At 39.7% G+C, this 5,165-nt stretch overlaps 1 pseudogene; it reads right to left on the bottom strand.

Annotated features, from left to right (window-relative positions):
- LOC108176158 (serine/arginine-rich splicing factor 10 pseudogene) lies at positions 1–5,165 on the bottom strand (annotated as a pseudogene).

Here is a 5,165-nt window from a genome sequence, read left to right on the forward strand (position 1 = left end):
TCAGTGGCCACTGGACTTAGGACTAGTCTAAGATCTTGATCTAAATTTTGACCTAGACCTAGACTGTGATCTTGACTGAACTTTGGATTTAGGTAGTCCTTTTCTCCCTGGTTCCTTTTCATCACTTGAGCCAGACTTATAATGTGTTTTGGAACCTGTTTTAGGGGTGCCTTTAATTTTTTTGTGAGATGCAGATCTAGAATGTGATTTAGTCTCCAATTATTTATTGGGCTGGGATATCACGATCTTTGGTGTTTGAATCTAACAATGTTGGAACGGCTTCTGCTACCGTGAAGTCTTCTAATCAGTCTACTGTTTCTAGGGCTATAAGATTTATACTTGTAATTAAAAGACTGACTTCTTGCTCTCCCTTTATAACATTAGATTCTAGAACATCAATATTTGTCAAATCATCATGACATGAAGAACTATACACATTCCTCCCTTCCTTGGCTTCCTTCTGATTTGGTGTCTTCTGATTGCCCTGTGCAAATTGTATTTTTGATGCCCACAAATCTATTTTCTGTCCAAGTTATGTAAAGCATTTTTGGAATCATGAGCATCCTCAAATTGAATGTAAGCAAATCCTCTTGGATGGTGAATGTAGAAATCAAGTGGAACATACACATGAACTTTAGGATCATAACAACAAAATTTTCACCATAAGTCTTCAGACCTGGTGTTGTCCACTACGTTCCTGACAGAGATGTGTTTGCAGGGCACAGGTAGTGGCGTGAATCTTGCTCAGGGTACTAATAGGCTCAGCAAACCACTTGCAGCCAAGTCTGACACAGACACACAACTTTTTTTTTAACATTTATTTATTTATTTGAGCTGGTCCATGGCTCAGTTGGCTAATCCTCCACCTGTGGTGCCGGCACCCCGGGTTCTAGTCTCAGATGGGGCACCGGATTCTGTCCCGGTTGCTCCTCTTCCAGCCCAGCTCTCTGCTGTGGCCGGGGAAGGCAGTGGAGGATGGCCCAAGTGCTTGGGTCCTGCACCCACATGGGAGACCAGGAGGAAGCACCTGGCTCCTGGCTTCATATCAGTGCATCGCACCAGCTGTAGTGGCTACTTGGGGGGTGAACCAACAGAAGGAAGACCTTTCTCTCTGTCTATGTCTCTCTCACTGTCTAACTCTGCCTGTAAAAAAAAATGATAATTGGATTGATATACCTTCTTAAAAAAAGATTTATTTGTTTATTTGAAACTCAAAGTTACAGAGAGGGAGAGATGGGGGAGAGAGAGTGAGAGAGGAGAGGGAGAGGGAGAGAGAGAGGGAGAGAAAAAGCAAGAGAGAGAGAGAAAGAGGGAGATGGAGGGAGGGAGGGAGAGAGAGAGAGAGAGATCTTCCATCCACTGGTTCACTCTCCAGATGTCTTCAAAGGCCAGTGCTGGGCCATGCCAAAACCAAAGCCAGAAGCTTTATCTAAGTGAAGCAGCCAGAACAAGAGGTAATGCCCATGTGGGGTGCTGCCAATAAAAGTGGGTGACTTTACCCACTATGCCACAATGTTGACCCTGAGTCTGCTCTATTTCTGATCCAACTCCCTGCTAATGCACCTAGAAAAGAAGCAGAAGGTTGTCAAAGTACTTGGGCCCAACCACCCATGCAAGTGATCTGGATGACACTCATGGCTCCTGACTTCTGCTGGGCCTAGTTCTGGTCATAGCCATTTGGGGTGTGAATCAGCAGATGGAAGACTTCTCCTCTGTGTCTTTTCCTCTCACTCTGTACTCTTTCAAATAAACAAAAATAAATCTTAAAAAAGTGAAAGGGGCTTATTTAGCCTACACAGACATGTTAATGATTTTTCAAGTAGGAAACAATAGGTTTTAAAATATCGGCAAACACAGACTATGATTCATGTGACACGATGAATTGCTTTTGCCCTACCCTGATATAAACACACATACTGGCCCCTGGTTTTGGCCTGGCCAAGTCCCAGCTGTTACAGCCATCTGGTGAGTGAACCAGTGGGTGAGACAAATCTCTCCCTCTCATTCTGCCACTGTGTCTTTCAAATAAACTTTTTAAAAAAGATTTGAACTTAGGGACTTTGAGATATTAATCAAAATGCTGAGTCAGATACTCCTCTCAATGTGTCTTCCGTGGGCCAGCTCCCCATGTGTGACTTTTTTTTTACTCTCTTTCTATAGATGACTCACAAATTTATGTTTGTAGCCTCTGAATTAGAAACAATCTAGTGGACATTTCCATTTGGATGGAATTTAGCATGCTTATATCATATACTGGAAATATCAGACTGCTGTTTCTCATAATTCTTGGTAGAAAAGGTTGGAAATTGAAAGCATGGGACACTTAAATTCAGGTTCTCTATACCTAAGGTTGGTGCCTTTCTTCAGTGACTTAGGTTTGATTCACCAGCACCTCCTACAGACCCTGGTACCTGACCTGAGAGAATTTTCATTGATTCAGCTTTATTTGCATGTCATTGTTCTTTTAAGGTCAACAAGTCCTTTGGAAGGTGATTACCTTTATCCCACAAGTTCAAAGTACTGTAATTTATATTCATGATGAGAATATTTCCTAAAAGTGAGCAGGGATTCTTCTCAGAGAGCAATCATCACTGAAAGTCTGAATCTATGTAAATCCCCTTAGAGTCTTTAATCCATTGGAATTAATAATCACAGAGAACTCAAGGTAGCACATTAGATTTAAAGCAGTTCAATTCAAGCAAGTAAAGGAAACTTGGACTGAAAAGAGAAATCTTTGCACCAACAGGTCGGGTTTCAAGATTGAAATTGACAATTTCTATAGGACAAGCATTGCCATTTTCAGTTCTTTAGAATGATGCTTTTCTTTTAAGGTTTCCATTAATTAAAATATATAAAAGTAACATATGCTTATTGGAACTATGACAATACTACAAACCCCTAGAAGTGACTGTTATTAATAGCCCACAGTGCATTTCTTATGCTGCTACAGGCTCAAAAACTGGATACCAATAGGTTTCATACATGAATAGTGTTGAATTATCTATTTTCTTATTTATTTTATGTCTTCAGTAATAGAACTATAACAGGTTGAACTCTGTATTTGCTTATTTATTTATGTCTTCAGTAATGGAACTATGCAATGTATATTACTCTGCAACTTGCTTTTCTCACTTAATGCTATAATACGGATAGCTCCTCAGTCAGGTAACATAGCCTTCCATTTTGTAAATAACTTATAATATGAGCTACTCCTCAGGAAGTTCATTGAAATGCACACTATGAAAAAGTATGTGTAGATTTAAAAAATCTGCATCAAAATAAAATAGTAATTTGTCACAATCTGTTTGCCCAGGATCTAGTTTGGGGCACTAAGAAGGTTAAGACATCAATTTGAAAAAGCCCTTATCAGAGCAACAGGAATTCTGCAGGAGAAGAAGAATGAACACTACCTTGATGGTGCAGCATGGATGGGAAAATGGCAACCCCATGGATGCCTTGTGGCAATTGTATGTGGACAAGGCCTCAAGGAAATCAGCAATTTATGAGGGGTAAATTTATTTAAGAAGGGCTGAGGTGATGTTAAAGATGAAGCCCACAGTGGCAGACCATCCACATCAATCTGCAAGGATAACATTAGGCTTGTTCATACCCTAATTGAAGAGGACTGATGAATAGCAACAGAAACAAGAGCCAACAGTACAGACATCTCCACTGTTCAGCTTACATAATTCTGACTAGAAAAAACAAAGACTAACATTCTTGTTCAGTGGGTGTGCAAAAACTGTTGTTCCCAGAACAGCTATAGAAATATTGTTTTCAATAGAAAGATTTTTAACTAAAAGCACCTCTTGCAAACACTGCAATAATATGAGGAGTTACACTAGGTAACTCATTAGGTCATTTCCCTATCAGAGTGAGAAAGGGACAAAAGCCCTTGAAGAGTGGACAAAGTGCTTGCTTCTCCCTGGAAGCTGTCTTAACCACACTTAGTTTTATGCCAAGAGAAGACTACACAGCATTGTAGGCCTTGCTCCTGATTGGTTGGTTATTCTAGTCTTCTAATTGTTACCCTCCCCCTCTGGTTGCTATTCTACCCTTCTGATTGCTTTTTATCCCTGCTTTGTGATGATTGGCTGTTAGTCTAATCCTCCCTGATTGGTTAAATCTAGGAATGGTTTTCAGAAAGCAACCAGAGAGAGCAACTGTATGTATAAAATGGCTAGCCCTCACAGGCTTAACTGGGAGATGCTCTCTTGGAACCCCACTCCTCACTGCTGCAACAAGGGGATTCTCACTTTCAATAAATTTTGCTTTGCTCACTGTCCCTGTCTGCATGGAAATTCTTCTTTAATGTGAGGTAAGAACTGAGATGGCTTTCATCATCCTGCAACAATACAAGATGAAACATGAATTTACCAGTATGATTCCTAAGTCAAAGCACAGTCAAGACAATGGCTACCAAGAGGTGGAAGTGGTCCAGTCAAAGTAGAAACAGAGAATGATCACATCTGAAAGCTCCAGCAGAAAAACACCTGGAAAAGCTTCACCAAGGAGTATCTCTGCACTACAACAATGCATTGGTTCATTTATCTCATCAAAAAGGGGTAATTTTGTGAGAATTTCCATGGGGTATAGCTAGGCATCTATACCATAATTCTGTTTGGGCTCCCTATGACTTCTTTATGTTTTATAATCTTAAAACTTTTTTTTAAAGACATGCAGTTTTCTTTAGTTACTAATGTAAAAATCCAGCAATACCATGTTTAAATTCCCAGAAACCTCAGTTCTTAGGGGTGAATTAAATGGCAAAGTATCTTGATTCACAAAAGTGTCTTGATCTTCACTGAAATGTGAAGAAGTAAACTTTTTAAATTTAAATTTAATTTTTCAATTCCATTTTTAATGAACATTTTGTGTATATCTTTTTTATATAATAAAGCATTTATTTTTGAAGAAGCATTTCTTTCCATCACTAAGATTTCTGAGTTACAGAGAGGACTAGTTTTTCCAATTACCTTAATAAATGAGAAGAAGAAGGGAAAAGGGGAGCCACATATTTCTGTCTGCCAGATACTATAGGAGGTACTTTCCATAAGCGGTATACTTTGATCTTGGTTGCCTATTTCTAGTCCTGCCTCAATCCCTTCTCTAAACACAGAGGAGCATGTCAGCCTTTGCTCAAAGTCTCCTCCCCCCAGCCCCAT

The sequence above is a fragment of the Oryctolagus cuniculus genome, unplaced genomic scaffold (genome assembly GCF_964237555.1).
Source record: "Oryctolagus cuniculus unplaced genomic scaffold, mOryCun1.1 SCAFFOLD_76, whole genome shotgun sequence".
Lineage (NCBI taxonomy): Eukaryota > Metazoa > Chordata > Mammalia > Lagomorpha > Leporidae > Oryctolagus > Oryctolagus cuniculus.